The sequence below is a fragment of the Ptychodera flava genome, chromosome 16, assembly GCF_041260155.1.
Source record: "Ptychodera flava strain L36383 chromosome 16, AS_Pfla_20210202, whole genome shotgun sequence".
Lineage (NCBI taxonomy): Eukaryota > Metazoa > Hemichordata > Enteropneusta > Ptychoderidae > Ptychodera > Ptychodera flava.
Window position 1 is genome coordinate 31,079,945 of NC_091943.1, and position 27,617 is coordinate 31,107,561.

Sequence of the window (27,617 nt, forward strand, 5' to 3'; positions counted from 1 at the left end):
TAAACGGATATGCTGATGAAACTCCTTAACGGAAGGTGTGACGTATATAATCAATTGGCACGGCGCGCACAAGGGTGAGATTTGTCTAAACGTGTAGACCAATCAAAATGCGTCAATGCAGCGTGCAATGATAGCCGGTTTTACGTTATATACTGTTTCAATAATATATATATATATATATATATATATATATATATATATATATATATATATAATATATATATATATATATATATATATATATATATATATATCCTGGCTGACGTATTCACGTTTCAAATAGGTCATGACATCAACTGTATAGCTTGTGTCATACCAGGAAATGTACAACAAATTAAACAATTTGTAATACAGATGTGACCGATCGGCAAACATCAGGGCAGTTTTGACCACTTCAAGACTACAGAAGTATTAATAAGTACACAGTAAACAGAGATTATTGGTTTTTGATAAGGTCAGGAAAGGTCAAATTTTGAGAAGCGCTACCTTGCAAATGAACTGAACAGGAAGACATATGCACAATTAAAATCAACGATTTTTTCAGAACTAGTCAAATTTTGCTGCGAACATGTCAAAAATCAAATAAAAAATTGCCACATCATGAATTCGTCCGTTAAAGAGATAAGCTTTCATTGTTTGTAAGTAATCACTCTACTCGGTTGTAAAACTATTTAAAAATAATTCTGAACTCTCGAATAATCATTACACTCGTGAAAATTGCAATCTTTAGGGATATGAAGTTTAACGCCAATCAGCTCGTGAAATGTCAAACCCCCAACGTCTCACGCAGCCCCGTGAAACTCCCACACTGGTTCGTCAACAGGCGCCACCTTACAAGGATACAGATTTTATGTCCATCTCGTTCGCTTCAAGAAAATACGCTGAACTGACACTACGATACAGATCTTTCGTTTATGGTTTTTCTAAAACGCATGCACGAGCCACATAATAGCAGCTATTCTGACGTCGAAGGGCACAAGGACGAAGACTATGATAACGATGGTGACAAACGTGTCGATGATTTCATTTGGTTTTGGGTTTTTTTATATTTTGTTTTTCAAATTAGTAGTGTCACATTCTTCCAGTTTCGGTCTGAAAGAGTTGTGGCGTTGTTTTGATATGCTATAGAAGAAATGTCTTACCTCACGTAGTCTAGGTGGGTTTTGCCACCCAAGAAAACAAGAAGCAATTCACGTTCTGAAATTTCCGTAATCTCGTTTGCATTATTGTTAACCCTTTAGGCACCATGAGACACCCATACAATTTGTCGAAAAGCAAGTTTAAATTCTAAAGTACACACATTTCAGCATGCAGTTTGTGCAACCTTTACACCGAGTCTACGCACTTCCATTGAAAGACAGAAACCAGCCACGTCATCACGATCACGATTCAATCTGCCGTCTCATTCCGAATTTCATTGACGGGGAATCGAGCAAATAAAAACGCACTGTTAAAACCGTATGATTGCGTCACTTTTACGTCAATGTACTCACGGACCGTTATCATGCGAAGCTGTGCGCCAAATTAAAAATGACATATTTTAAGCAGATTATGACCGCGTTACACCTGGATGTAATTGGATCGTCTTGACACGCCTAAAGACCTCAGCAGTCGGCGCCACAACTTTGTGGACCCCGAACCGACAAGATTCCTTCCTCTACTTCGCTAATGAGTCGGCGACAAGATGTCATTACACGCCCGACAGACTACACAAGGGCTTCAAGGACAGAAACAATGTCAAACAGAACAGTAAAAACACATCTAACAAATGTCATTCACAAACGAGAACACGTTTTCTCGACTTGTAGGAAAATCTTCGCGGAAATCCCACAAAACTAGACTCCTTGAACCATAAACTTTTAAAAACAGCGTAAAAAGAAATTTAAATAAGTCCTTTGAAAATTTCAAAAGACTTATGCCAACAGGCAAAGAACACCGAAACTCTTCGTTGTGTAACTGTTACTGACGTCACAGGGGCGGTGAACGGTCTCACATTTTGGAGTAGGTGAGAAAAGTGTGCACGAAAATTTCTACGTAAGGGTTCAACAAATTCAGATCAAACATGTCGAGTCCAAGGAAGAAGGTGAAAAATTCTCCACAACAGCAAATTTTCATCTCGTTTAAACTAAGTTATTTAGAAGTTTGATAACATATGCGCACTGTAAGACCCATGGAATTTACCCGAATATTACTAGAAAACCCCTTCTCCTTAAATTTTGGTAAAAAAAACACAGATATTGTCCAGTTAGGAGAAATGAGATTCGGGCGATTTTTATGTTCCCTTTACATAATGTATGTGTATGACTTTATTGTACGTTTTCGTATTGGGTCGAAGAAACGATCCACGGAGAAAAATGCTGACTCGGCGCTTTTTTCATTTCTCCCGCTGAATTAACAGTCTTCGTATTTAACCATCATGATGTGTGTTTTCTGTATTCTGTATTCAGTGTCTTGGCAGATCTATTGTTGTACATCATTTGCACCGTCGTTCATGTCATGAATAGTGACCACAGACGAGTGAAACAAGACAGATAGCGTCCAGACTCTTCAATGGACATCACATTTTATCAAACCAGAGAAAAATTCACCAATTTATATTATTTGAATGATTTACGCATATATTTTCCCCTGCGTTTCCGAGCTATTTTGCTTTCAGTAGCTGATTCAACATTTGATTCAACATTTCCTCAATTTCTACTATGCATAATATATGCGTCGTTTTCTTTCTGAGTGTGTCCAGGAATATACAGTATACAGCTAGCCTAGACTGAACGTTGCATCAAGACAATTTAATATCATTGATAGGTTTTTCTTCGATAGGAAAGTGGGGCGCAAATTTAGGAGGGATCAAGGTCAGCCACGAGGAACTGTTCAAAGTTTACGTCAATCAGACAGTCTTTAGTTCAATGAATAGGCTGATTAAGATGAAGTTGGCAAATACGATGCATCAGGTCTTTTATAATATCTACGATTTTACCGATCAAGTTCGATTTATAGAGTCATTTAGCAACAATAACTGAATAAAACGGACATTAAAATAAATTGCTAATATGGGACAGAGTTTGGCACTTTTGACATTGGGAATGTAGCTGAAAATATAAATATTAAGGTGAACAAACTTGCTTGAAGCAAGAAAAATATGTCATTATTGCAAATTCAAATGTATATGTAATAATTTGATATAACTTATTTGTCTCGGATGTTGATACATTGATTATGATCGGATAGTTTAAGAACAGAGATTTTACAACTTGTGATATCATTCATGTCTTGTTCCTGACTGCATACGTACACCCTGTTGAGTGTTGAGCGGGCTTTAACTTCAGTACCAGGGGGGGAGACCAGTAGTTGAATAATCTCGTAGTTAACTATCATGAATTTCATATGTATCAATTTAAAAGCAAAATACTAAGAACCTCTCGATAGGTTAAATCAACTCATTGAACAAGACAGCGTGTGTACGTTTATTAAAATTTCATCAGCTCATTCGGATCACGCCCACGAAGATCCACGGGTCCCTTGTTTTGTCAAACCTGGGCCCCGACGTACAGCAGAATCCTACTTCCTCTCCCAGGTTGTTTTCTTGCGGAAACATCAGAAACTGATAGAGTTGGTTGGAGACTTTTTATTTTGACGGGGAATCGAGAACGGAGCGGTCAAATGTCAATCCGATACCTTCTGTTCAAATTTGGTAAGCGTTAAAATCAGACAAAAATTAATTTCTCAGTATTTGGCGCTTCGACGCTGGATTAGCTATTTTAGGAACGATAAAGGTGTCACTTTATAAAAAACACCAAAGCACGCCTGGAGGTTGTTGCGGTGGTGCCGTGGGGCAAAAGTCGCTCAACTCTTCGAGAAACGTGACTGAGTATTACTGCGTATAGAAATTGCCCTGAGTTTGTAATTATTTTTGGTAACGATTTGATTCACTTCGCAGAATGACGAAAATCCATGATTCGGGTGATGACTTCTACACCATGCGAGGAATTCCGCATGCCAAACGCAACATGTGCATCAAGTGTTGCAGAAAATCATCGTCCAGAACAACACAAAGTAAATTAATGTTTCGATTGTTCAGAGCTTCCATAATCTCAAATCATTTTCGGGGCTTTCAACGATTAGAATAAGTACACATCGTCCTTATTCCCTTCTGCAACATTTTTCCAAAGAATACTGATATTATATGTCACAATATTAAACATTCCGTGATTGCATTATTTTTTTCTTGCTTTTGGGTTTTTATTTTGTTTTTGTTGTTTGCCCCATTTAATGCCTTTTGCTCATATGCAGGTTGGGGATTTATATAAATTTAAAGTATATGAAGTAATAATCGTACAGGAATAACTGTAAATTATTGGAAGTCAACATAGAAATACTGTAAATATTACCAGCTTTCTCTGCCCAATGGTTAATTCAGTGCTAGTATTGTAAGCCACAGGTCGTAATTCTGAAAGACACTGAGTGTATGAATTGTTTTATGATTTTCGGGCAAACTGGGTATGGAGTTTGATATGTATGATAGGAGACTGTATTCCAGTAAATTACCTGACTCCTGGAGATAGAACCAACGATTGGACTGAGCTGTTTCTTTCGCCCGGGCGGTCTCCAGTCATTGAGGTTGGATAGGGAGATCCCGGCGAACTATGGAAGGTTACTTTTTTGGAAGCTGTTGTGACAGGGAGGCTACTTTACAAAGACTGTCTTCACAGAGACTCTAACAAGACTGTATTTCAGAAAGAAATGCTGGAGAGATGATGATGATGACGATCATTATCATGATATCACCATGATGATGATGATGATGATGATGATGATGATGATGATGATTAAAAGTGTTTTTGAATATTGTGATTTTATTGTGATGGATGGATGGAGGGAGGGAGGGAGGGAGGGAGGGAGGATGAGTGGGTAGATGGATGAATGGAGAAGTCGGAAGGACGGTGAAGAGGTGTTCAGATAAGTTGTTACGTAGCTAGGGTCAGTGTCATTGGTAGATACCTTGAGACTTAAGCGCACGTGTCTCTATACTCGTTAAAAGCTTTTGAATGGGAATTTGTTCAACAGACAACTCATACATCACTATCAGTGATCGTAAATCTTAATGCACCGCAGTGCCATGAGTTGCCACCTCGTAATTATAAAACGATCGTAGATTAGCATTCCACAACTAGACTGATATCATAACTTTAATTAAATCAAGTCTGGACGATATATCAGTTATCCTGGAAAATTGGAGAATCTTCAGATGGCTCCGCCATGTGACGGCAGTGCAGTGAAATTATTGTTACGCGCCACGCAGCCGTCGTCATGATCTCCCAATTAATAATTTGTCGGCTTTCTCACTCTCCTATTCTTTTTTCAATTTACTTTATGAGTAATGCTTGGGGTTTTAATGATTCTGATTTTATCGATGTTCCTCAATGCTTAATTGTCGACATGTCTGACATCATATTGCCGTCATGGGATTATAATCTAATCTGTGGGTCAAAGGTCACGATGCGACCTCGTTTTGAGTGCGCAAAATGTCGGAGAAAAGTTTCGGACAAGCATAGACTTTAAAAACGGACAAGATAAGAAAAGATTTGAGTTTTCGGCGTTTGATGAGTTTAAGCCTGAGTTAAGGTTTGCTTTCTACACCTCAAATAGGTAACGACTGTGATATATTTTAAGGTAAAAATCACGAAAGGGAAGTGTCAGAACCGTTTTGACAATATAAGTTTAGTGGATCTACATCTGATTCTCACAGCAGTTACGGCCGTGAAGACGGCGGTGTGTGATTTTACAGCCAAACTCGGAGACGACTGAAAGTATTTTTGGGCAAATTTCATGGCTATGAAAGGTATGAGCAATCTTCAAGTTTATTCTTTCCTCGTTTTTACTGCATCTTAAAAGTTTGTACGAACATGACAGCAGGCGATATTTTATACATTTCCACGTACATGTATTTGTTTCGCACCCTGTGTGTGCTAATACTTGTTTTGTCATTTTGCCGTCTTTCTTGCCCAACTTCACAACAGAAAGCTAGATCATATAGAGGTAAGATATTCAAGGAAACAGAAAGTTTCATGGTAGAGTTACTGTAGTGTATTATTTGATTCCCTGTCAAGTTGTCAATGTTCGGATATTTCAAGTCGTAAACGACACGTTTTTAAACATTCTTTGTCCTGAATGCCGTGTTTTGAGATCTGATTTTTAAATTTAAAATTATGGGAAAAAGCAGTGGTGATGATGGTCGACGGTTGAGTTTTCAGGGAAGAATCTTGCTGTCACGGTGGCTGTAAAGTAAGCTTACCCCGCAAAGCAATTGAAAACACATTTCTCATGTTTTCACCCTCAGACTACCGATATTTCATTTTACAAATATCGAAAATGTTAATTTTCCAGATGACGATAAATTAAAATTAAGCATAAAAGTAATATCTAATTCCCTTTACATAAATAAATAAATACATTTTGGATCACCTATGGGACACACGGTACATTAAGAAATAGAAAATAGCATAATACGATGGGAAGTTCGCTATTGACAATGATGGTTAAGGCACGAATATTAATTTCTACAGTAAATATTGCCGTTAGCTCAAGATAAAATATGCTTGCTTCCTGTGACCCAACCTATGCTGCTTTATGCTTCAGACCCTATTATACCAGTTTCCGAAAATAATTATTGAATTTACCATTTTTCTTTCGGTCAAAAAACGTAAAACAAATATGCAAAATATCCCGACCGACTACATCCTGACTCCACGTTACAGGAAACACCTACGTTTTCTTCATTTATGGTCTGAGGTTGTTGTTATGGCGACAGGTAGAAATATCAAGGTCGTGTGAAATCAAACGGAAAATCATGCGTGGTAGTGACGGTGAAGTTCAAGTCGTTGCACAAATCACAACAATAAGCCAAACTTAGATACAAGGGAGTAACATCACCACAGATATGTGCTGAGTTTGATTGGAGTTCGATCAGTTATGGTGTGTTTGACTTACACCTATTGCGTGCGGGAGTTTAGAAATTTGCAGACGACAAAATGTGTATGAATGAAATCTGGTTTCATGATTTGTAGAACATTTTATAATCTTATTTGCAATTTTCCAAAAATGACTTACACAGATCAGAAAAAATCACCAGGGACGTAATTCATAAGGATCATCATGTTATTATCATTATTTCGAGGACATTTGTTGGCGCTGTAAGTTATCGCTGTAGACAGAATATGTCCGTAATTGTGCGTGCAAAGAGTTGATACAAAATGTACGTATAAATCTACAAGCAGGAACATTTTGTGATGCATTTCGGGTCACAAGTTACGCGAAGGTAAAATGTCAGAAAAATCAGGACTACCTCTACTCCATTGGATGAAATGTCCACGGTGATTTACAAATCGCATCTGGCAATCACATTTTTAACATTAGAACGAATGGCAAAGACGACGAGTGCCTGTGGAAAGTCATTGATAAATCAGCGTAGGCCTATGGGATATCTCAGTTCATCGCATACGAAAGATAGGGGCATTCGCCGATGAAGTGGTCGTCGGGGTAGGGATAATTTGTTACGACAACAACCGCCATGTCAACCATCATCATATTTGCATGCTCTGTACACACTCATATTTTTTATTTTTGTTTGTTCAACCAAGGAAATTAGACTTCGGAATTTAGTTGCGCTTTGTATAGACTGCTGATTCAAAAGGCAAGACATTGTTCGACATCGAAGTCACATTCGTACTTGAACTTTTTTACTTCTCTGGTCGACGTTGCGTCTGTACAAACGAGAATATATAGGATATACTCCCTATGATGACGCCATTGTCGATCGAAAATTCTCGTTTTCCGATATCACACTCTGTATAAGATAGTCATGACGTCACAGAGGAAAGGGCCAAATGTTAAAACGGAAAGATGTCACTTTGTATGTGTGTATGTGTTCGTGTGTCTCGCTGGCATATTCTAGCTCACTCTCCCCCTCTCTCTCTCTCTCTCTCTCTCTCTCTCTCTCTCTCTCTCTCTCTCTCTCTCTCTCTCTCTCTCTCTCAGTGAGAGAAAATAATATTGTTCCATTAACACATCGCTGAAGTGTGATGAATGTCAGAGTCAGAGGTTTATTTATTTACTTTTTGGAACGTAAAATAATTGTTAATGTTTGGCCGAACTGTACACCTTTTGATGCAGTTAAATAAATGAAGAAAATAAACTGTGCATATTTATTTTTTGTCTCAACTGATATGTACAAATACGTCTTCAGTACAGATACACTTTAAAGGACCACCGTGCGATCGTTGACATTTTACTTGATCAAAGTCATTTTTCCAATACTACCCGGAAGCGTGGTACATATTCATGTTTGAGAGGATCGAAAGTCACGGCAAATTGTTTTCCGTGTTACACATTTCATCATCTAAACTTTGTTTCCACTTTACTCTCTGAGATAAAACACTACGTTTACAAACAGGAAATTCGTGCATGCGCAGATGTGACGACCGTGGTCCTTTAAAATTAGAACGCATACCATTCTATTGCCGCAGGCATTGGAAACATCAGCATTCACACTGTATGATGTGATTTACTCTGACATCTTCCACTTTGCCTGTTTTAATCACCGGGAGTTCCTGTGGCGAATCACAGCCCAAAGCTTTCTGTAAACTAACAAGAAGGGACATTTGACAAAGGAATTGGGTCTGAAAACATTGGGATCTATAATTTGACATTTGGATCGACAACGTGTTGATGATAGTATGCTAACTTTGTGATATGCACTTGCATTTACTGGTTCACAGACAAAAGGATAAAAGAAAGGAATGCATGGTCTTTACGTCGCGAAATGTAACGATAGTGTTACAACGGTAGCGTACTTGAACCAGACATTCCTGCTTACCACATTCCTGAAGTCCTTTTCAACAGGTTTGATGTCAATACAGTCAGGTGCTACGCGATTCGTCAGCATCCGACAAAGGTTCAAGTCCTGGCTCTAGGTGAAGAGGTTTTTCTTTGTTTTGTATTCAAAGAAGTTTTTTCCCCCACGATACAATCTTCCCCAATAAGGTACGTGACGAGCCTTTTTTTTCATAGTCAAGGACAAAAGTGTGGAAACATATTTATCACCGTAAATGTGAAGGGAGTTAATGAGTAACTTTCGTTTGAAGGCAGATTGTCAAAATGTAGTTTGGAAGGAGGGGTAGGTCGCGAGCGGGAGAAACGCAAGCCCGGAAATTAATTATCGTAAAAACCACGGACCCGAGGCAATTCATCAATCGTTCAATCACACGGCGTCGTCATGTGGCGCTGAAATGGTCGTTTGTGGTTGATCCCAGAAGGCAATTTTGTCTTTTGAACTGGAAAATTCAATTCTAAACAAACGGTGGCTCCATTCTTACAGGAAAGCGTCACGTGAGTTATTGCATTCATGTGTCCTCTCTACTTTAAACGAAGCTTTCGTCGTAAAACGATATGCCGTAACTCTCTCCGCGGTAACTGTGCGCAAGGACACTGTATTTGAAAGCCAGTTTAAATTCCCATCCTTTTGTGCACCCCCTGGGAGTCATTGCACTCATCGGCTAATAATTGTTCGTTTAAGGTAAGTTTCAGATCGCTTGCAGAGGGTGTAGTTGTATCACGTGACTAGCATAAATGGGAGGCGAAGAGTTGCAACGGCTGCGGTTGGATTGCGAGTCACTCTTGCAAAAGTGTTTAAAGATTAGCTTATGTTCTTGCCATGATAAAAGTGGTGAAAGAATGGCGTTGATTCCCGATAAGTGACGAAATTGTCCAGAATAATGTATCAAGCACATCAAGCATGCATAGAGTTACTTGGGGTCTCACTCAGTTCAGTATTTAAGCCTAAATATATATAGCAGGGGACATAAATTAATAGGCCCATATCAAACCTAGTTTAATTGCAATCTAAAAGGGGAAAGACATACTTTCAACATGGCAAGGTAAAAGATATGATCTCTGACAATGTCAGCTGTGCAGCCATTGACCAAAGTATTAAACAGTTGGGCTTGTTTTTCTATATTGCCATGATGAAATTAGAAGAGCGGAGCACTTATGCAGAGCAACAGACATTAATTTTTCTTGTTATGGCATGCTTCTGACGATAGACAGTTATAAACAGTCTATGTTAAGATTACCAAGAACTCCAATTCATGCATAGGTTTCGATATATGGCATTCGATTCGTTTTCGGATTCCTATACCGTTGCATATGCACGAACTGGTTCAATACCATCAACAGTTTGCCAGAAAAGTCACCATCATCTTAGCGTTTTTCACTGAAGTAGTAAGTATAGGCCTTTTACGTCTTGGGGAAAACAAAGCACTGAATAGAAAGTGGGTATCTTGTCAAATTTGCAGTCTGTTTGCTTGATGCTTTGTATGTCATCAAATTAATGAAAATAGAGAAAACGAATTTTCGAAGGTAATTCGAAAACACAATAGCCGATTTTTGAATCAAGGGACATTGCAGAACCCTTTTAATGCTTTCCCTGGCTGAGGAGAAGGGAAAGTGTCAAATGTGAAGTGTAATGGAACCCCCTCTCTGATCGAAAATTATGTTTCGCCCTTAACAGTATCAGCTGCAAACGCTGTATTGAAGAGAGTCGATTATTATAGTTAAATAACTTAGACGATAAATTTTATTTCCCCCATCAATTCACAAAAATCCTGGTAAACGGCAAAATTGCCAAATTATGAATAACAAAAGACAAAGAGTCTGCAATAAAATGACGCCTTTAAGTCAAGCGCGAAACAATGTGAAAAATGTATTGAAAAGTCACGTGAATTAAACGCGTGAAGACAATTTACATATTAATGATTTCACGACTAGCTTATTGGCATGGCAAGCTGATCTCGGCGAGTGACGGCGATTTTTCAAACGCTGTTCTGCAACTGATGGTCTTCAATCTCGATTTGATATAACGATTCAAATTTATCTCACGTTGTATAATTTGCTTGGCATTATCACTATATTTCAAGCAGGAATATTCTCTTCTGTCCTAGCTATGAAAGAGATGTTTCAAAAAAGTACATTTCCTTTGCAAATACGACGCATGGCCAAGTTCATAGAAAACGAGAAGAATAGGCTGTGGCAAATAATTCTTTCAAGTTCAACCACATAGCTGAAATGAGCCAAAATCTTCGACACTGAATTGAGAATATATTTAGTTTTAGCTAACACCTATATGTTACATATACATTTTTGATTAAAAGTAATTGTTATAATTATCTCAGAAAAATTCCGTATTTGTAGAGTCGGTGCAGTGTGTACATGTTGTGTTCCCAAGAAGATCTTTCTGTATGTGACTTCTTGAGTCGACAATCAAAACAAATTCGACAACGTGAATCGAATCGTCTACCTCCCCTGCATATCATATTAAGATCTTTGAGCTCCCACAGACAGTGTGATCCAAGGTGCATTTCTGTCAAAAACGTTGAATCGTCCGAAAATAATTTTAAAGTCGGTTCCGTGCACCCTATTCAATATTGTCTTTCTTCGAGTGTTCGATGTTCATTTGAGGTTCCGAGTTCTTCAAGCATTAAAAAAATCGCTGACAGTCGCCGCAAAGTTTTTAATGTACAGTTTCACATACCATTCAAATTCAGGATTTTCCAGTAAGTTGGAAAGTTTTATCGCCCTATACGCATTCCTTGAACGTTTACCGTTTCTTGCTGTTTGCTCTCCAAAATTTGCCGCAGTAACCGTGCGAGCCTCAATCGACGCCGTTTGTCATCGCGTTTCCTCTCTTGTATATAAGTATGGCGGCGGTCGGCGCCGTTGGCATAGACTGTACCCTCGAATAACTGGCTCTCTGAAGCTTTCTTTTCTAGGTTGCCGCCGTTGTACCGATCACTCGAAGAAAAAGAAGACGGGGTCTCCTCGTCAAATTCCGTAGGATCAACTTCAAACCATCGGTTTACCTTTGCCGATTCCCCGGGACCCAAACTGAGTTCGCGGTGGAGTTGCAGTGAAGATGGGATTCCTTCACCGTTTATCTTTTTCTGAAGTATCTCTACGCTGTTCTGCAGTAGTTTCAGTTGCTCCGCAATGTCTTCGACAGCGTCAAGTAAAGTTTGGTCTTGTTCCGCGAGCGGTTGCGTCCAGCCTTGATCTGCAGTAACCATGTATGAGTTGCACGATAGGACGAGGCAGATGAAAACTGCCAGTCTGGTCGCCATGCTGGATAAGGCACTGGAAAACTGAAAGACAAACGTACAAATCCTGAAGTGAGAAAGTCTACAGTGTGCCAAACTTGCCGAGGCATTTTATATTTTTATAAGACTGACAAAATGATGTACGTCATCATATCGGGGCGTGGTTCATGTGGATATGCCACTCGTATGCTATGATAATCCACGAGTGGGCGTCGTATCGACAGTTGATCAAATCAGAGAAGACAGTTAGAATAACGTGTTTATTGCTGAAAGAAACCTAGCGCAATCTCTTGGAAGTTAAATCGTCTTTCATTCATTGTATTGATTGCTCCACGTGGTTACAATACTACAGTTTGCTTCGAATATGACAACATTATGCCAACATTTGCCCCAGCCATTTCATTCCACTCTCAGCACTGGTGGGAATACCGCAATGTGAAACAAGGGCAGATGGTCCGCGTGTCTTGCGGACTTTTGCGGCGATTAAAAGAAAAGCCAACAAAGTGGATTTTTGTCAGTGCCGATGTATCCAGCGGTAGCAGATGTAGAATTTGCTGACACAAACTAGGCTAAGGATTGTTATGAAGAAGACCAAATGTTTTCAGAATGAGGCTGCTGTCGCCCACTTTAAGTTTGAATTTGGCACGATATTTTGCATCTCTTTGCAAATAAACAAAACGGTATCCGCGTAAACAACGACAGAAAACAAAAACAACGGCATCAACAAGAACAATTTCTATAAAAAAATAAATTTATTAGGCCCTAACCTTATTTTTCTCCCAGCGTTAAAACAGAGAATGTCGACTACTTTGAATTTCATAAGTTGGAAAATTGTATATGTAGTGTGCTTCTTTTATCGAAACTTGAACTTGACGCATGATTTTTATTCTTGGTTAGTAAAGATGAAAGTTTCACAGTTTTCCTGACCAAAGTATAGAGTAGAGCTGAGTCTTTCACTGTTGAGTTTCACATTACTATCTCAATGAATCAAACTCACCTGTGAAAATACCACAAATAAGAAAACGAGACGCGAGTTTTTAATAAGCCTAACTTGACAACCATATGGTGTGCACTGTAAGTCAAGAAGTCTGCTCTAGTAATTTTGCTCTCTCTTTTCTGTCGGTGTTGTTTTTATCGTCAACATTTGCAACTTTGAACGTGCGTAACATTTTGGTTAAATCTTTTTTTTCGCCGGGAAGGGTGAAACCAGGTGTAGTAAAAGTGGGACATGGTGACACCGTGTCACGTTGTCGTGGTGTCGCAGTGCCCTTTGGACAAGGGTGTGATATGTGGTCAAAATGGCAAATAGACCCCGTACGTTAGGGTGTTTTATTTACATAGGCTTTTCAGGAGTGCGTCACCGCAAAACTACTTTGCATCAATCGAAGCAAGTCAAGATATTATCATTATATTATTAATAATAAAATAGTACAATTTTACAGCATAATATAATTCCATACAACATAATTAAAATATAATTCATGCTACTAAAAATATTCCTGTCAGGGCGACTTGAATCAAAGATCAGATTAACTTAAAAGCAAACACGTGCACCACATCCTGTTGACCAAAATCTAGTCAAATGGCAAGATGGAGGAGGGATAGACACAGAGCCTAGAGCTGGATATAGGTACTCGTCAAGACTACAACCTAATTGACCCTTCATATTTCCCCTCATTGCCGTCGGGAAGCTATTAAAAAGCTGATTGTAGCACTTGAGAGTTTTGCGAATACAGGCTCTGGGTTTTCTGATTGTCTTGGTATATATAGAGATGCAGTCATACTCTAGGGGAGGGTAGCAGCAGGACCAAGCAAACGTTTGGTATTGACTCGAAAGGTGGGGTAGCGTATTTGTTATATACATTCAAATACAATTTGCAAACATTTACATTCAAGCCAATGCTTGTTTCACAAATTTCAGTTTGCACGATTTCCAGCTCTCTGCTGGCAAATGCCCATAGGATCAGGTTTGAATACAGTATATGGACGACATTTGGGGCTACTGTATCCAGCCAATTCAACCAGGTTCTTTCGCGATTGCTGGAGGCTTTCGCATCGTAGTTGGTCGGCGGAATTCCGACAATTACAGTCACAAAGTGGCTTTGATCTATGAAAGTGATAAGTCAGAGAGCCAAAAACGATAACGTCACTAATTACCCTTTTGCGTGATTTTATCTGCATCGACAATAAAACGATATTTCAACAACGTGTGAAGCCTGTATAGAAAGTAAGCTTTCAGATTTGAAGTGTTGAGAGGGCGATGGGAGATGTCCTTTCCCAAAGTGAGGCATCATGGGATATAGTATCCCTCAACGCATTAGGATCCCCTCCCCACCCACCCACCTCAGTCTTGCTAACGAGGAAATTGCGGAGCCCCATATAGCTCAAAATGTGATTGTATCACGCTGGAGGTATACATTCATACACGAATTGTTAGATATGCAATCAAGTAAGGAACGAGGGAATGTTTCTTTGCTTGGTGAATGTTTTGAGCATCGGGACACAGTCTTTGTTGCCTGCGATTGCAGTTGAAGCATGATAATAACTATTTTCGGATAAATGCATGGTCATAAAAGGCAAAGGATATAGAAATGGCACGTTTACTCATTCCTGTTTTTATTACATTAGGCCCCTAAGTGTCTTGTATTTGTTAGAAAAATTATAACGACTCGAGCTTTCCCCCTGCCATAAGCATCCTTGAGAAGTTCAATTAATACGGTTGATCTCATGAACGTATCTAAAAATAGTTCAAGTCGTGTCATTAGGTATATCGGTTCGTGTTTTCAGAATCCTACATAAAGTTCAATAGACTGAAATAGCTTGCCTTTGTGAGACTACAAATGAAATTAAATTCAGATTTGCCTGTCACTCTGCATTTTAAAGACTTGTTCCTCGTGTGATGTAAACCTCTACTAAAATACGCCCTTTCACCGAAAACTGTAATGGATAATTATTCGTCTCGGTGTGTTGTCAAGCATATTCGTCGATTACCAAGAGCTCTTCGTATACGTAAAAGAACGAAAAGTGTCATTTACTTTTCTTTTTCTACGAGTATCGGCGAAATCATGTAATAAGCTGTAAGAATTACTCAATTTTTATCCGAGGCGACAAGCACAGACACTGTCAGTTGTTTGCTTAATGTTGCATACCGCTGCAATAAAGTGATATGATAAATTCTCTACAAAATATAGAGACAGCTGACGTTAAGTGTTGCCATCATGTTGCCGCCAAAGATAGAAACGGCCTGGGCAACGGTTGTCCCTCTTTACTTTGTTCTGCATCTTACTAGAAAACTGCAATAAGTGAAAATTGTCGTACTTTTGGATTAAAAAATTGCACCAAACTTGAAGAAAATGGGTAAGACATTAAACAGCCTGCCTCTGTGTTTACACCATTTCCTGAAATAGCGCTTTTAACTTAGGAGAATTGCATCAATCAAACAAGCAGCCGTGACGTCATCGGTGGTGAGTACCGATGTGGATTTTCCAACCCTTCTTCCGACGGCAGCGTGCGATTGGGCTTTACCTCGTAGATTTCTCAGTCCAAATAAAAATCAATGACGTGGTAAAGATTTATGCGTATTATAGTTAAGAATTAAAGACGATCAAACAGCTTAATAAATTAGACCCCGACATCACCAATCTATCAGTACGCATGGCGGATTCTGATTTACAACCTTATCTATGTCTTGATCTAATTTACAAGTTGCCATGAGATACTGCTCCATCCTTTGAGATTGTGTTCAGCGTTGATGACACCGTGGACGTGGAAAGATTTGCTTTTAACTCAAAGGATATCTCAATGGAAAGAAGACAAGCCCTTCTGGTTTAATGTAAGACGTTGGTGGTTGTTTGCTAAGTTTCTTCGTTAAAGTGTTAAGGCAGAGTTGACAGTTGCTATCCCATCAGGCGATGCGGTTTGACGTCAGCGTATCTCCGTGCGCACGACCTACTCCCGTGGTCCTCTTTCCTTTCTGTTAGTGAATCAAGGTCAGTTTATCCACATTCTGATCTCCCTCCCCACTTGACCCCATCCCTTATCCGTCGTTTCCGCTCCCTTATCTGTCACCGTGTCCGTTCTATTCGGTCGCTGTGGGATAACTTTCTGCCTGTTTGAGTTCAAAGACACGTGACGTCGGCATGAAAAGAAAGTAAAAGGTCTCCGTCATCAAGACTAAATACCACTTTCATGAAAATGTTGATGTAAACAGAAGAACTTTGAACCATTTCCTTTATCAGTGAAAATAGACATTATACCCCAGAGAAACACACGAAGGATTGTCATTAAAACATTTTAATGTAAATGAAGGTATGAATTAAAATCGAAATTATGACGTTTTCAACTGGACTTTAAAATTATTAGAAGCGACTAGTTTTGTGTCTTCTATGATGAAGGGGAATCGTGGACTAGATGACGGTCAACATTTCAGTCATATTAAGAAAATTACGAGCAATAGTCGGTGCTATTTGGTTAATAAAGTCAAAACGCCTGACATTCGGTGGATAAGGGTTTTGTCTCGCCGAAGTGGGCTAGACCGAACAACGACCTGTGGCACTGTCTTTTGAACAACGGCTTTCGACAGCCGAAGTTGCTCCCAATGGCAGATCGGGAAGTGATTGAGCGGCGACAGGTAGCGAGATTGACGGTGATCAGATATGAAGATGAAATCTGTAAATGTCAAGTCGACGCACTCTGATTTCTTTAAACTAAAACTGAACAGATTGTTGACTTACGGACATAACAGCTGTTGCTTTTTACCATGTATAGCTTTAGCTACAAATGTTTCCTCGTTGCTCAGGGCAATGTCCCTGCAAATTATCCGCGCCACACTTCTCCTTCCCTCACCCCTCTCCCCTCCCTCCCCCCCTCTCTCTCTCTCTCTCTCTCTCTCTCTCTCTCTCTCTCTCTCTCTCTCTCTCTCTCTCTCTCTCTCTCTCTCTCTCTCTCTCTGCATAATACGTGTAGAAACAATGTGTGACCTGTAGATTTGGTGTCACCACACTCATAGGGTTATTCAACTCTCATCTCCTGTTACACGCCTTCAAGTTTAAAGTACACACAGGTGCATCGGCTTTGGATGAAGTAGTTGTGATCACACTCAGTGTAAATTCTCACGACTCCGTGGCAATGAATCAGATGTGAACACGTTAATTGTCTACTCAAATATTGTTTAATGTGTGAAGATTTCACAGGAAGCCGATGTTTGCACCATGTCCATCCTGACTTTATTCCCTGACTGGCCTTTCAATCAACTTATCTATCTATCTATCTATCTATCTATCTATCTATCTATCTATCTATCTATCTATCTATCTATCTTCCTGCCTACCTACTAATCTACCTACCTAACTACCTATCTGTCTAACTTTCTATCTGTTTTCTATCTATAGTGCTGTTTTTCTATCTATAGATTTACCAACCAATCAAGCTCTCAATCTTTTCGGCTATCTTTTCATCGATGTATACTTCTGTCTGTAAAAATATTAAAAGTAAGATCACAAAACAACGCGTTACGTCTTTGAGTGAGAGTGTTTGCTTTTCCTTCTGTGAAGTTGACACAAGACATTACAAACGTTTACATTTTCCTTTGTGATAATTCTAAAAGGGGACTTTGATGGGCAGTCCGTCGGTGTAGGAGACAAGTATGGAGAGTACAACGGGATGAATTGCCCTACCTTCGGGACAGTTGTACAGTGATGTGTGAACGGATAAGCTTCATCTCTCTGGGAAAGTGAATGAACTACATTTAACGTCTTTCTCCCTCGAGTGAAAAAGATTAAGAAGAAGACACGGGTGTAAAATTGATTAAATGGTTGATTACTGCCGTGAATGGATGACGAATGACTGACGTGCGCCGCCGTTTGCAGTTCGCTTATTTGTGGAGCTAAACCAATTAGCCGGTGACACGGTAAGAAAAGCTACTCGCCGAGGGAGGAATTCGTCGCTAACGATGATAAATAACACCATTGTCGTCAATGAGATCAGATATTGAACGATGTTCTCAGTAACCATGATTAGGTGTTTTAGTGTCTTTATTTGATCGTATCTCACCAGAGGAGTCTGAGGGGATGGGGGCGGGGGAGGGCTGTTGAGATTTTTATGTTTTTTGGTGCCGCAAAAGTTTGAGCTAGGAGTGAAAGTTTAGAAGAACTATACGTTTTGAAATAAACTTTTGACCGAAAGATGGAACTTTAGTATATATTAACAACAATTTGCATGTTACTCTTGTAAAAAGATATGATAATTCTCTTCCTGGTTAAAAGAGAAACCGTTAAAATGCTTAAAGCGCCAAGGTCGTGTTACCAGCCATTGCTAGTTTTGCTCACACCGAGAAAATCCGATCTTACATCAAACTCGCTCGAGATTCGTCGAGTTCAGAATTTGTGAATTCGATACCGGGTGTCAATTGAGACATTCGTTCTCAGTCCATGCAATTCTAAGTTGTGCCGAATAGAGTGAATCATTTAAAACGGGTTGCCTCAAATTGTAAGACAAGAAATAACCTGTCAAATTGTAAGACAAGAAATAACCTGTCATTGAAGGGAACATACGAAGGGAAGGGTAATGATCGGAGAGCCTTGAATTGGGTACATTGGCCTGTGTCTTCATCGTGCATGCTTAATGTCAGTCACCAGGGCGCTGTAGTTGGTGCCCTAACAGAAGCGGATGTCGGGAACATTGTTCCTTTTTCATAGACTGCGAATAAGGTAAGACGCCATGAAATGTATCCGTAATTGCACGTACCTATATTTGTTATTAAGGAAAACGTAGTCTGATTGTATTAAGCAAATGTCGCATCGCGTAGGTTGTGATAGGATAGGGAGATAGATGTACATAGTTTGGGGTCTATGACAATATCGACAAGGTGATAACTTTTTGCTAATCATTTTCGTCGGTGTTCTTTTCGCAATGTTGATAGGCCGACAAAAAGCTACGCGCACCTGTGATATTGCGAACTACGTTGCAATGAAACTGACACGGACCTGGGCGTTTATGCAGATGCTGATCATACATGTGTAAGAAAACAAACGATGGCCTGAGTAAAATTGAAGACTTTTCAAAGTGGAGCTAAAGTGGACAGATGGACTTAATAAAGACGATACAAAATGCTCACGTGAAAAGTTTAATCGCGTGTGACCATCTTTTCATTGTACAAGTCAACACTGATAAACGTATTACATACAAGAGCTTAAATGAAGCAGTTTCGTTGTTTCTGGGAATATCGACAGGGCCACCAACATACGGCGCAGGACCGGTAGACAAACACGCAGCGAATGCTTCATAGGGTTTCATTTAGTGTGGAGACAACTGCATGCTCTTGTGTTCGTACTCAGTTCAGTTCACGTTCATTGCTACCATTGTCATTGCTTCCAGTTACACAAGGCTTTCAAAAGAGCCGACTTTTTGAGCTTCTCACGGAGATATACCATATACGAAAACATCCTCTTTCGAATTATATGAGAGCGCCACCATGAGGCCTGATTTATTCGGACATTCTTCATAATCCAAAACATAAAAACCTAACTATTAATTATGTAAAAGTTGAGGTAGAGTATATTGCAAAATAAAATCGGTTCGGTATCCTTTGATTAGAGCTCGTTATGGTTGAGATGCTGCATTTTGGGGTCTTAACAGAATGCACTGATGACTTTGAGAATGTAATTATTTTCCCCTAAATTGATCGACATCGCCAGTATTCACATATCAGTCAATTTCAAAGTACAATGGATCATTGATTGGAAAGTCTCACTTTGAAGGTGTTCTATCATGGCCAATACTACAATATTGATAGCCTTTTCTACTTAAGCGCCCTCAAAGTGGTATTAAAACAATACAATTTATGATTCTAATCAACGATGATAGAGAATGTTATTAACGTTTCTGATTCATCGTTTTATTGCCCTAAATCCCAATAGAAAAGTTTCCAGGAGGCGATGGATGACACAAAGCAAAATTTGGGGTTGATTCATCGTGTGCAGTCATCTGTCACGGTGTAAGACGTAATTGAATATCCTGCATCAAAGTCAGAATAAATTTACTGTCTCTGTCTCAATCTGTTTGTCTGTCCGTCTCTCTGCCTGTCTGCCTGTCTGTCTCTATCTGTCTCAGTCCCTGTCTCTATCTCTCTCTCTGCATCTGTCGGTCTGTCTCTTACCCTTCCTCCCCCTCTCTCTCTCTCTCTCTCTCTCTCTCTCTCTCTCTCTCTCTCTCTCTCTCTCTCTCTCTCTCTCTCTCTCTCTCTCTCTCTCTCTCTCTCTCATAACTTACAACAGTGCTCCCTATTTCAAGTAACAGTGACTTTACAGATAACAGGGTAACATTATGTAACGTAGATTTATATAATCACGGTGACCATTTTATTTGAAATCAACTGTAAAATTGTAATCAACATAACATTATAAAGACACCTTGAAGGAAAACCACAGTGTATGCCTCACTTTCTCTATAAACACTATTATAGTCTTCCTTTAGTCGCTGGCGTTACCTAGACACCCTCGGGCAATTTAAGGCATTTGTACAAGATGATATAAATCGCGCAAATGAGAATGTTTATCTTTTAATAAATTTTAATATGTTCTGCATTTAAGTTTTGACCCTGCGCATAGGTAAGCTACGGCTGCGTCTAAAACATCACAAGAAACAAGCAAAACAAAGGCCATCATAAGAATCCCACGTTTGGCTTGGTCAGTAAGACCATAGATAGCAGAAGGGCGTGACTACATGCTTCCATAGGAGCGCGAAGGTATTAGCAGAAACTTCCGTTGCTACAGTAACAACAGTGTTGCGAAACACCTTAACCGTAGCAAGGACTCCAACGAACCGTGCATATAGCCTTCAGTATACATGCTGGAACGTGCAAGTGGGTCTAATTTCTCACAATGCATCAGTCACAGAGTTTTGATCATCGTTGGCACTTACAAAACACTTAATGTTGTTAATCAGGGGTTTGAAGACAGAAATTTCGCACGTGAACAGGAAATGCGCGGGAAAGACTGGTGCTTCAGATTGCCGTTTCGTCCGCTGTGTTTTGGACAACTGCCAAATATAACCACGGTAGCTTTGGTACTGTTCTACGAACTAAAAGTTCTTTGTTGATCGATTGTGAAGTTACTGCATTGAAAAATCAACAAAAACAAGTGACATATTGTTTTTACCATTTTCAAAGGAGTTTGGAACATTCTTTTATATTTTGTTGGTGTAATTGAAAGATAATATTGTGAAATAATCGTAATGTTCGCCTTCCTTTCACGAGTTATAATATGACGCCAATATATGACAAAAAACTGATTAAATTCAGATGTTGCTTTCTGCATCCATGTTCAAGTTCATCATATACTCATTTTTGTTCGTTTAATATTCATACACTTTGAATGCGTTTAAATGTGTAGTGATATCTCGACTTTTCCTTCCTGCAAAGATAATTAATTCAGTGTACAAACACCATTGCGTGTCGGTGAAGGCAATTATTCACCGCTCAATGAGCACTTTGCTTCGTTTTGATGCAAGTCACAAAGCCAACGGAATGTACGAATTAAAGAAAAACTGCAAACGAGAAAAGGATTCTCTTGAAAGCCTCCTGATTTTCCCCAATATGCTGTCATGGTTACTCAGTCGGTGGGCTCGCGACATTTATGTAAATTTGTCACGCTTAATGAATTCTATATAATTTCCCAGTTTTTGCTTTGCCTTTACTCTTTAGCTAGGGGTTATAGTTTCTAGAAAAACTGCTGTTTTTTGTCCGGGGCATAATTTGTATCAGCAATTATCTGTTTTGTTGTGCCACCTGGAATGTAAGCGTTTACTGGAAAAGGTGAACAATGGCAACATTGCTGACAGATCCAAAAAGGTAATTAAGGACTTCCTGGCGAGGTTTCTCCCGTGCCTGAAAAGACAAAAGGTCAGCCCGACATTTCAGCTTTCTCCAATGTATGGCATGTTTAATGTTTTCAAACCCACTTACTCCGGGTTTCGTTCGTGTGTCCAGCTATCGTACATTTTAGATGTCAAGCATGAACAGTTAACAGTGTTTGTTCTGTACATGAAGAATATCGGTAAACAATCTTGAAACTGTAATGTTATTTCTGTCCTTCTCTCTGCGAAAAGGAACCACGGTAACACTTACTCACTACCCGGCTTACTAAACTACCTCTCAAAGTCCTCTCTTGGCCTGCTCTCACAGGTGACTACAACCAATGCTTACAAACATATTATAATCCGATATGTCGTTTTCAGATCATTAATTTTGCTGAAAATAAAACACTCGTCTTATTTTCTGGAGAAGAAAAGTTGTTCGCCTTCAACGTATTCCATCGTATTGCAATGTACAGAATTGTTTTGTTTTTACAGAAATTATAACATAGGACATTTGTTTCATTCTGTTACATTTGTAGCATGCTGCTACTAAGTTTAGGCGTTCATACGAGAAATGTATGGGTAAACTCCCAAAATCACCCAGGCTCAAATGGTGTTAAATATGACTGACAATGTGTAGTTTTACAAAAGTTTGATACAGCGAGCGCAAAATAGCTACAGTGAGGCGAGAACGTGACCAATTTATGTTCAACAACCCGCTTAGACTGTCTATTCTGCTTTTGAAAGAGACAGTGGTTAGTAAAAGCAGCACGGTCATAATTGTAATGTAATGATTGACACGGAATACCCATACAGGAACATAAAATAAGGTGCAAATGTCGAGTCATTAAAGGCAATGGATGACGTGTAAAGTCACTCTCTATGGAGAATAGCAGCCTATTAAAGTAAAGAAGTTATCATGTTTATGGCAAAATGTACCACGATGCAACCCCAGTGGCATTTCATTAAAAGCTGTACTTAAAATGCAGCGTGCATAACAAATTAGCGTGATCATTAACTTTTAATCCCATGTATGATAATTTATGTAGAATTAAAGCACAGAAATTCAATCCGCTGTTCTACTGATGGGGTCGAGTGAATTATACTGCATGCGTCCTCGCCCTACAAATATCTAACGGTGTTCCCAAAGCACTAATGACCTAATTTGTCTTGGCATTAAATGATTCGGGAATGACAAAGAGATGCAAATAGAAGATGGAGGGGACTGATTGCAATATATTCATCGGATTTTTTCCTCTTTGAACTTCAATTGTCCTGTCACGTGTCATGTTTTCGAAAATGGTCGTCACACTTGTAACTTGATCGAAACTTAAGAATGCAACTTTGCTATAGTCTTTGAACAACATTTTGTACCGAATGCAGATATTTGGAGAATGGAGATATTTTGACTTTTAGATTATGCTAATTGAAAGATGCGACTTTGGTAACTCAATACTGGAATGGCCAAAGTTTGAGCTCTTCAACACACGCTCTTTCAATGCTCCGTTGCTATCTGTTAGACTCAATCTTTTTAATGAACTTTTAGCTACTTGTACTCCAGTTTTTCTTGTGATACTTTGAAATGCGCGGACACATTAAAGGAGCCAAAATACATGGCTGTCAAACTTCAGTCATCGCCCTTTTTCATCGCGACGATGGAAGCAGGAACAATAACTGTTTTGAAGGAATTCCTCCAGACTCTGACATAAATAATGGCCACGGCTCCATTGTTTATTGGAATAATTTAAACATCATTTCTAAAGCATTATCATGATGCAAACGCTCAAAGGTACAGAGACCAGATTACTTTTACAATAACAGCACACTAAAACTGTACGACAATGATTCCAAGTGGCCATATTGGATCAGGTTGCAAAACGGCGACTATTTGACTATGTAACACCCCACTATACCTGATGCCATGTAAAACTCAAAAAATATTCGTTGAGGAAAGAACCATTTGATCGCGGAAACACGTTATGTTGTCATATTTGGCAGGAATTTTAAACAGGTGAACCAGACGATAGAATACGATGTACTATGTACCAGCGAGGATAATTGACATTTGGATAAGCCGGGAACTGTTGTTGTAAACTCAGGAATACGGTGCAGTTACGCAACTTAAGCAAGGACTCACCTCAAAACGCTAGTACTGTATTTGTGAAGCAATGAATTAAAAAGCAATACATACTTTCGTTGCATCCATACGCGGGTCAATTTTTTCTCATAAAAGCGTTCGGACAGGATTCCTGAACGAATCGAATGAAATAGGAGGAAATGAGATTGCATAGTGACGATGAGTTGCTGTGAGTCTTTCTCCAGGCTGAAGTATCACTAACTTTGAAAAAAAACTGTTGAACTTGCAATTGAATGTTGAATGTCGTTTTGCTATCAATGTTGGATTCATATGGGAGATAAACTCATTGTTAAAACGAAGTTACGACAACATTTGCTGGGAAATGACAACATAGACACCTTGGTCAATAAAATTTCCTATTACTTTTGTTCTTAACAGTGGCGCCAACTACTACACATACGAACGGTTCAGGCAAATTGACGAAAGCACAAAGCTAATGACGTGTTGCTGGTTACTCATAGCGTCTTCTTCCGTTGATTTTTAACAAATTGGATTATTTAGACTGAAGTCGTAACCACACAAGACGTGTTTGCACAATCATTTCCCTGAATACGACATAGCGGGTATTTGGCAAAATTTAATCTGATGGTAAAAGAAATACAAACACGCATAATCCATGGTTTGTTTTCTGTTTGACACATTTCTTTTTTGTACGGTTCTACATAGTAATGAATAGAATGCCAGGTGCCTATTTTAGTATGCGACGTTTTTAAAGCAGTGGATATGAATCAGTAAAGCATAGGCCTACAGTTGCATCAATTAAGGCATCTGGGCAGAGCTGTAACTCAAGAATAATATACATTCGTGTACAAATGACATACCTACTTTGTCCCCAGTATTCAACTGCATCCAAAAATAATTTACAATTTAGCGGAAAAATACTTCCGCGTTTCAACAGATTGGATTTGTTAGTACCACCAATATCTTTCTAGCACATTCACCACAAATTTTCCGTCGTTACAACGTGCGTTATCTCGTCGTGCGAGCAGGTCTCCCTTTACGGACATCAGATAAGGAAAGGTTAGATAAATCATAAAAAGAGTTGATGACAAAATGTATTCCAGGAAGAAGTGGCTGAACGATCTCGAGAAAGGACATTCGTTACTTATATCAGCATATCGCGATACGTAATGATGAACCTGACCTTAATAGTCTTCGATTCGAAAAAATGCTTCCAACCAAAGTGTACTCGTCTAGTCTTAGGTCGATAAAAATGATAAAAAAGTAATAATAATATTCCGCTACTGTCCTCTTGTAAATTGAAAGAGTGGAAATTCAATTTCGTCGTGTACTCTTAAAATGGATAGCGTACGTAGAATGAAAGATTGATGAAACATGCATGAACAAACGATAAGCAGGTTGATCTGGTTAAATATCGGAATTACCGATTGCTATCAACGTCTCCCTGAAATGCTAATAGTTTATCCCGATACATCGGCAGCCCCGGTATACGACGGTACAGATACACTGGAAGCACCGGTATGATGATACGGACAAATTGGCGGCCTCTATATGATAATACGGACACATTGGTGGCCTCGCTACGATGGAACGACGTGAGGATAGGATGAGTAAAAAGCATCCTTCTTGGCGAACCTGGATTTTTTGGTCAAAGATGGATGCACTGATAGGTTATGGTCTGCAGTTAACTCTGAGCAGTGTAACTCAGTGATTGCGCTTCATCCTCAGTGATATTACCTAACAAGACTGTATCCTACTGCACTCTATACGACTGACCTAAAGGGAAGAAATTAATTTCAACGCACTGATTTATGCCATCTTTCTTTAAGCGTATTTTATCATGAAAAGGCATATTAATAAAACATGTTTATTTGGCATCATTACGGTTTATAAAAGTGATTCTATTAATAACAGGAAACCTTCATCACTATTCAGTTGCTTGTAAAAGATCCCTTGACGGTTTAATTCGAAACAATAAAATGTTTTGATACGTTTTGCTAAATCGCCATGAAGACATCTAAGCGACACCTGAAGAGCGCTGGCAGCAGGCATTGTCTTTCCTCATATCTAATGAGTCAAGATTAAATCGTTTCTGTCGATGGACTTGCCAACTCCATTTCAGTACACTTAGTTGTCAAGCAACTATAGATCGATGGCCGCGGAGCCATAGGCAATCTTGGTGAAAGCAATGACCTCTTATACATGGCTGTACAGCCAAAAGTTGAACAATACAATACTGGATTCACTTTAAACGTGATTACAATAGTCAACATTACCCTAGAAGATCTAGGAGGTGCGTTTCTAATTGTTTTGTACAAGAGCCATTAAAGCAGATTACCAAAAGAATTAGTATTTGGCATGGCGTGCCTCTCAAATGAGGGATGTCCATCTTTAGACAGAGTGCTGTGAAACGGAATCTGTCTTATCAATCTTCGTGATAACCGAAAGTTAGTTTTAAAAAAAAGAAACGCGCGGTCAACTATACAAGACAATAACTGAATCAATGAACAATTCGTTTGCTCACATAGACCAAATGATCATTTTCCATGAAACAACTGTATTGAGAAAGACCTGATGGCGACACTTTAACGATGCATGTTCTGCACCGTCTATAGGCCGGATATCCTAACTTGTTACTGTCCCATCTTATTGGGCGCAGCAATAAGACCCAAAAGGAGCAGACGTAACAAATTAGTTCGTCGACTACAAACACAGAACTCCTCTAATAAAATGGAAATTGGCAATTGTTCAGGTTAGCATGCAGATAGTATATTCTTTTGATTGGCGGTAATCGGTAATAACCACCAATTCGCTGCACTTATATTAAAAATGTCATTCAAGGATCCCATCTTCGTTTTATGTTTCGAAACCAGTGATGGGAAAAACTGAATACGATGCCAATGCCCAGTCTGATCGTGTCAACTTTCCGGTGTTGAAATTTTGAGGTAAGTCTTACACGGACCAACGGCAAATTTGATTTTATCATTAACCTGGTGGAGCTTTTTGCCGTGGTTTCATGGAGTCATCCACTTTGTATTGGTTCGTTCATATCACCTGTCTTTCGCCAGGAAACGTCGAAATCCATGCACCCGCCAAAAAACAAGTTGCGGTACTAGAACTGCTCAACGTTTAAAGATACAGCGGGGTTTCCCCTTGGCTAGAGACCACGTATACGTTGCGTCTTGGAGCAAATGATTGATTGGAAAAAGCGGCAAACTTTACAAGCTCATCCGCAGGGCGTGTTTTTCTCGGAATCCCCGCCGATGCTTTTGCAAAGAGAGCCTGGGTATCGATAGAGAGGTACCATCGTTTTATCTTACCTTCAGCCAGCCGGATTTTTTTCTGTCGCGAGTGACTACAGCACAGCAGAAGTATAGCTAAGAGACGGTACCAGTCGGACGTCGATTTGTCAAACTATCTCGGAGATTCGCCTGTATTTATCAACAAAATGCACGCCCACATGAATTGCTACCCGAGAGGGCCTCATACCGAGAAGACAGCCGAGGAGTTGGCATCCTCCC

The 27,617-nt window shown here is 39.4% G+C and overlaps 1 protein-coding gene and 1 long non-coding RNA gene across 2 annotated transcripts in view; one reads left to right on the top strand and one right to left on the bottom strand.

The window, feature by feature from the left end:
• The window catches only part of LOC139114563 (uncharacterized), a 485,747-nt gene that overhangs the window by 407,758 nt on the left and 50,372 nt on the right, over positions 1–27,617 (top strand). The window lies entirely within an intron of this gene.
• On the bottom strand, positions 10,613–27,570 carry LOC139114551 (uncharacterized). The gene is made up of 2 exons (XR_011547890.1): positions 27,417–27,570; positions 10,613–12,191 (listed from the first exon to the last, which is right to left on the bottom strand). It is a non-coding gene; the product is annotated as an uncharacterized lncRNA (long non-coding RNA).